This window comes from Nymphalis io, chromosome 20, assembly GCF_905147045.1.
Source record: "Nymphalis io chromosome 20, ilAglIoxx1.1, whole genome shotgun sequence".
In the NCBI taxonomy this organism is placed as follows: domain Eukaryota; kingdom Metazoa; phylum Arthropoda; class Insecta; order Lepidoptera; family Nymphalidae; genus Nymphalis; species Nymphalis io.
Genome location: NC_065907.1, coordinates 8,901,987 through 8,909,435, shown reverse-complemented (window position 1 = coordinate 8,909,435; position 7,449 = coordinate 8,901,987). Strand labels below are relative to the sequence as shown.

Here is a 7,449-nt window from a genome sequence, read left to right as displayed (position 1 = left end):
TCAAATTACATCAGCAATTTGTGACACGTGTCTAAAATAAATAAGAGAAAATGTTAGAAATATTTAACAAGATGGAGCATAATATTGTGTTTTGGTATATACTTACTTCTTTAATTATGTTATGTAAATTTAACTACTATTTTTTTATTTTGTGGTAACGTAAGACTAACCTTACTGTTGTATTTTTATTTACACCTACGTAACGACATTGTTTTGTGTGGTGAACGGTATGTAAATTAAAATTTTTAACACCTACCAGCCAACGTCCATACCACGTTGAATACACCGGTTCTCGTCCGATCACCGAAGTTAAGCAACGTCGGGCGCGTTCAGTACTTGGATGGGTGACCGCCTGGGAACACCGCGTGTCGTTGGCCTTTTTGTTTTTTTTTTTTTATAGAATAAGAAGGCGGACGAGCATATGGGCCACCTGATGGTAAGTGGCCACCAAACGCCCTTAGACATTGGCATTGTAAGAAATGTTAACCATCGCTTACATCACCAATGCGCCACCAACCTTGGGAACTAAGATGTTATGTCCCTTGTGCCTGTAATTACACTGGCTCACTCACCCTTCAAACCGGAACACAACAATACCAAGTACTGCTGTTTTGCGCTAGAATATCTGATGAGGTGGTGGTACCTACCCAGACGAGCTTGCACAAAGCTCTACCACCAGTAGACTTTGTGCAAGTTAAAATTTTTTGAGTTTTAAATTAAATCCTTAGTTATGATAATATCTTGTTAATTTATCATAATATTTTATTGCTGTCTAACAGAGAAAAAGTAAAAAATAATAATTTTGCACATTGAGTTGAAAACAAAAAAATCAACAATATCAACAAAATATATTTCGCTGAAGTTATAATTAAAAGATAATAATCACGCCTACGTAATGTACAGACTACACTGACCCATTAAGTTAAATCATGAGCGTGACACGCGGGGGACAATTTACCCAATTACCCCCTATTTTATGTAACAAGCTCATTTATTAACAAAAAGCACTACCTACATCGTTATGATCGTCAATTTTGTATTGAATTTGTAACAAGGAATAGATTTTCTGTATTGAATAAAATACACTATTACTGTAAGGCCGATCAAAACATAATATCTTTATAAGTACCTACCAGTTTGAAGGGGTGAGTGAGCCAGTGTAACAGGCACCAGGGACCTGGCATTGACGATGTAAGGAATGGCTTATATGCTACATCTCTTATGAGAGAATTATTCTCATTACCTATATAAATTATAATTGGTTTAAAAGTCTTTTTGATAAAAACGTATCTTTGTTTATAATATATACCCAAATATCCCATTCATAAAATATTATATTATTGTGAATGTCAAATCATCGGAGACGCAAACTACTGATATAAATAAAGCAACAAAATTTATCGAAAACCATTGCTTCTCTTTACCTTTCACAGCGGGATGGTTATGGGCCAAAGTTGAGAAGCCGAGGCATTTACCAGAATAATTTTGCATTCCAGAAAATTGTACTTAAGCCTTATATCATTTGTATTAAGGATCATAATCGTAAAATGAATAGTCAACGAAACGCAAGCAACGCAGTTGTTATGATATAATGTGAGCCATTTATAACGTATTGTGCTTTGATTGTACACGTCACTGCAGACTAGTTTTGTTCGATGGATGATGTTCATATGAGAGTAGGAAATGGTTATGTCCCAAGATCTGAAGCCAAGTTTGAAACGTTCAAATGGCTTGGTGTTATCGCTACGTTACTCCGGTTTATTGTCTTCGAATTCTCTTTCATGCGTGAAATCTGACGGTTATGGAGACGACGAGGATATTTCAAATGGATTTATTCGCAAGTCATAACTTTATGATGCTAGAAACACTGGACAATATTTACTATTTTTACAATGTATAATTTTTTAAAAATTATTCTCTAAATATTGTTTCTTATATCTACAAAAGCTTCTTTTAAAATTTGTCACGACTATTGGCAAATAAACAAAAATGATATCGATAAACTATGATACTTCCCATTTGAAGATTTTTTATTAAAGATTTCATTGTGATGGCAAAAGTATTATAAAACCACGAACAAAGGATACAATCCACAACCTTGGATTAACGGCCGTATTTATTTGAGCGATTCAATTTTTGATATCGGTTAAAATTCGGCGCCCATGTCCTATAGAAAATACACCCCTCGAAGTGAACGAAGCAAGTATCATTTTAGATCAAACACGTGATAACGGCTATAAGAACACCCCTATTATTTGATACAATAAAAGTGAAGTGTCGACATATTCCGCATTCTGCTGCAAAATTACTGCAAGGATGATTGACCAAACTGATGTTAGATATGAAAACCGTTCTAAACCTTATTGTTAAAGGTATTAAATTCAAAGTTGAGTAACATTAAGTGAGATTGATGTAAGATTTTGGGGTGACAGAATGATAGAACCGCGATATCGCTAGCAATGTAAAGGTCGGTAGGCAGGCAGATACGTACTAATGGTGATTGAGAAAAATATTGCTCTCGTACCGGTCCAAATAACTCGTGAATGTCTTCATGAATATTGAAGATATATCTTCGATATTTTATTTGATTGTACTTTTAGTGGTCCAGAATGTTCTGATGTTAATGCAACTCATAAAATAAACAGAGAAATAACCTATATCTATATATAGTTATAACTTAATCCGTAACAGCCTGTGAATGTCCCACTGCTGGGCTAAAGGCCTGCTCTCCTCTTTTTGAGGAGACGGTTACTTAATAGCAATTGTATAATTGTAGCGTAAACGTACCTATATCTCTAGATATAATCATGTTTAATGACGTACTGGGAAATATCTAATAAAAATATAAAGAAAAATAGGCGATGGTAATCATTAACCACTAACTACTCTGCTAATCTGCGCGTCAGCGTCCTTCGCGTCAGCGTCCTTCGCGTCCGCATCCTTCGATATAAAAAAAAAAACAAAAACTCATCATTAACACCTCAAACAATGTTATAATGGTTACAATAAATAAAATACCGAAGCAAAATTTAATTTGAATATTAGAATACAATTCACGCATGTATGACACAACACATTAATCGTTGAAGATTACCCTTGGATTATTAATATTCAGTCAACTAGCCGAAAAAGGGGTGAATACATTGGACTGGCGCGTCGCATCCAGGAACGCGTGAACAATCCAGATAATTAATACGAGGAATTATTTCTCAGAAATAACCATCGGATTTATGAGGGTTTGAAGTCACTTTTTTGCCAAAATTATATTTGAAGTCAAAAAATAGTGTTTTTTTTATGAAATTTGTTTAATTCTGAGAAACTTCCTGATACACATATAATAATAATAATAATCATTTATTTGCATGAAACATAGTTTTACAGATGTTATGATTTCTTTATAAATCTCTAATACATTTCGCCCACGATAAGCAAGCAAATATATTTGTTAACAAGTAATTATTTGTTAATAAAATAAATGTATGTTTAAATTTTTTTTCAAATAAATAAAATAATTCTATGTACAAATTTGATAAACATTATTAGCAATAGCAGACCATCAAAATATGCCCAAATATTATTCCCTTTTAAATGTAATCTAATTAGAAACATAATCCAGCACTCCACAATACCGAAATAAGCTAACAAAATTGGTATCTTTTTTCTTACCCTATTTGAAATTTGAGGTATAGCTTTTATCTAAAATCTGTTGTCGGTAAATATAACTTTGTACATAGGGTTGAGGTTGTGATAGAGACACGCAATATTAGTTTAATCTGTTTTATTATTGGACATTTAAATATTATTAATAGTATAAGTAATTATTTAAATTTGCAACTTATTATCTTTGAAGTAAGGCCCTGAAATCAAGGACAAAAGTAAAACTCATAAATGGTAGATTACTGTTGCGATTTAAATAGTTATTAAAACTGGAAACACTTTTTAAATTGGCGATAATTAAATGCACAAAACTCCGTATTATATAACCTATATATCATATCCAAAAATAGGTTACATTACAAATAATATTATTTTTAATGAAACTGTAATGTAGTATTAACAAAATGTTACACCTGTCAAACATTTTTGATTGTCATTAACATAGAGTTGTCGTTGCTATATATGATTGTCTTCTCTCCACAGTCCTAAATCTATCCAAATCTGAAGCTGTCAGGGGTGAATACATTACGATTTCCAATTTGAAAATTGTCAGACCTAATATTGCTTTCGACAATCGAATAACGTAATCGCGTTAGAGTGTGATTATTTCCAATTAGTTATATGATAAACAATTTATAATCTTTCGGGGATTTGCCATTCAATTAAACATAATTTTCGTCACAACTTATATTTAGGTTTCGTATAAAGGCTTAGAGATTTTAAAGAAAATAATTTCATCTTCGTTATTTTTTTTTAATTTAAATTAAATTAATTACATTTAATTTTATTTAAATATTATTTAGAAGATATATAAAAAATTATAAAGATTGCCATCAATTAATTTTTAGCGACTAGACCTTTGGTTCGAACACGTAAATCTAAACCCAAAATTGCGGGTTCAAGCGGTGCTTAATTTGTGTTTATATATCGGTGTCATCTTGTGCTAGGCGGTGAAGGAAAACATCGTGAGAAAACCTGCATGTGTAGGATGAAAATCTTCCACTCGTGTATCCAGCTAACTCGCATTGGAATCGTGGATTAAGCTCAAAAATTAAAGAAAGCCTTGACCTAGCAGTGGGACACAAGGCTGTAACTTTATATTAAATTAACAAAATTATAAATTAAAACTATAAACCCATATCAAACGACACATTAATATGACAAAGTGTCCCATCCATTAGATCGTTAATGTCCACAAATTACTCTAAAACAACATCAATCTTACAGTTAATTATAATGACGTGACGCTTTGAAAATAATTAGAATTTACTGGTCAGTACACGCAACTATTTGCTGACGTAACAATTTATATGTGCTTAGTATGATCCTACTAATACAAACTCGAAAGTATATGAGGATGGATGGATCTTTGTTACTTTCTTTGTCTTTCACGCAAAAACTCCTGTCTAATTTATTATTCCTATTACTCATCATCATCATAGACCAAGGCTCGGCCCTGAGTCCTTTTCTGTTCAGTGTAATTCTTGACGTTGCCACAGCGAAAGCCCATGAGCCGTCTGGAATTTAGGAAAGCAGTCCCTGGCGTTACTAGACCGAGAAAACGCTAGGCAGAAGAAGATGAAGACTCATCATCATCATAATCGCCGGCCCGTGTTCGTCTCAATCGGCACCACATATTGTCTGATACTGTCGTCTTTCACGTTTGCCAAGATACGATCTCCACTGAAGAACCCGTCTTAACACATTTTTTTTCATACAATGGAAATCTTCAGAAAGGTACCCGGCTCCCATGGGTTGGGGAACTGGGTTATTTGGGATTCTTACCCACTAAAACCACTGCGATGGTCGTCTTCGGTACGGATCGGAGAGGCTGCGGGATCGTATTGATATAACGCATCCGCGGCCTCTTCCGTGCTGTATGATAACCAATAACCACTGTACCATCTCGGTTTGATGATGATTGTTTTAATTTAAAAAAAAACTATATTACTAACAAAGGTCATTTTTTTTTTGTTACGGAAAGGAATTTCAAAAGTATAAACAATGAAACTTCAATAAATACCATACATATCGACACATTAAAACATATGTTAGTGTGACCCCTATTTCATTAAAAAGTTTCAGTATAATACATAAAAGTATTTAATATAAGATTCTGTAGAAAATAGCTGTTTTAAAAAATATACTAATTTTAATTGCTCAGATACGGTCTCCACGGAAGAACCCGTCTAACCCATCGGTCATCAGTTTTGCGGCGGATGTGACTTGCCCACTGTAACTTCATCTTGCTAATTCTCTGACCTATGTCAGTTCTCTGTTATATCTTCTCATTTCTTATGCGATCCTTCGGAGACATACCGAGCATAGATCCTACCATAACTTTAAATGACATTAAACTTTACAAATTACTCTTGGTATCCAATAATATTATTAGAAAGGCATAAATAAACATTGCCACATCTGACGCTCATGTACGTTAAAAATAAATCTTCTAGTTATAAGTAGCTTAGCATACATTTCACGATCGATTTCTAAATCCAGGTTCGAATTTGTTCTTATAGAATTGTTCCACAGGATGTAATCATGTTCTAATCTATATGCACTCATAATTAACTGTCATACACATCCAATATTCTCGTATAGACAATTGCGTCACAATTGTTAATCAGTCGATGTTATCTGCAAGTAATTAGTTGTAATATCACTTGCTTAATTGCCCCTAATTAAGCAATCTTATCTATTGTATTTCATAATGCGAATACCATTGATTACATTAAGTCCAAAATATTTTCAATAAGCTAATCTAATTCAATACCGTTGAAATAAAAAAAGGAATATATATTACTCACGGCTTATTAGAGGGTATTTCAATTTGCTTGATACTCTCTTAAGATTATTTTTAACATTTGTTAGATTGCTTGAGGAATAGAATTTATTACAATTAATTTTATTTTTTATTTTTATAGGAAAAAATCAAGTCGCGTATAATGTGTTTTGAAATTATTCATCTTACTCGTATTTCGCTAACGTCCATACCACGTTGAATACACAGGTTCTCGTACGATCACCGAAGTTAAGCAACGTCGGGTGCGTTCAGTACTTGGATGGGTGACCGCCTGGAACCACAGCGTGTCGTTGGCCTTTTTTATTATTCTATATTGTTCTCATTTAAGTTCAATTTGCTACAATAATTCTGAAAAAGCCACTTAACCTTATCGTACATTTTTTATCCACCTTTACGTTTAAACGGCATATTATAAATATATGCTGCATCGTTACCTATATTTGTTATATATGTTACTGCCATGTAGAAAGCATAAATATCTTTTACATGAAAAAATGTCCAAACTTTAATAGTGATCGGTCAGTGTCGAAGTCTAATCTCGTCAACTCATATATCAGCATCTATTTTATGTATAAGATTAATCCAATATGATATTGCTATTAAATAATAAACGCTTTCAGTATAACTTGTGTTCAAATATCATGTATTTATCACAATAACAATCTGAACTTAGATTCATTATAACGAACATCAGCAATAATATAATATTCCGTTATGGAATATTAAGGAAATAACCAAATTGACGGGGTCAAGTTTCAATAGCATCAAAAACCAAAAACACCACCCAAAGGACCGCTTTGCATAAAGACCGTCAAACATAAAATCTTACGACATTCGCGAACAATTTTAAAAGTACTGTATCAATAGTTCTATTATTCGATTTTCGTCCTTAACTTGCAGACGATATGACACACAATACAAAAATTGTTGTGCAGATTACACTTTGCCAGGGTTTACTAAAATCATTACAGCGTAGCTTTGAAACA

General features: G+C 33.0%; 1 non-coding gene and 1 pseudogene across 1 annotated transcript; both read left to right on the top strand.

Annotated features, from left to right (window-relative positions):
• The first annotated feature begins 258 nt into the window (after positions 1-258).
• On the top strand, positions 259-377 carry LOC126776629 (5S ribosomal RNA). Its single transcript, XR_007669961.1, has one exon. It is a non-coding gene; the product is annotated as a 5S ribosomal RNA (ribosomal RNA).
• Positions 378-6,640: 6,263 nt separating this feature from the next.
• On the top strand, positions 6,641-6,759 carry LOC126776640 (5S ribosomal RNA; annotated as a pseudogene).
• The last annotated feature ends 690 nt before the right edge of the window (positions 6,760-7,449 follow it).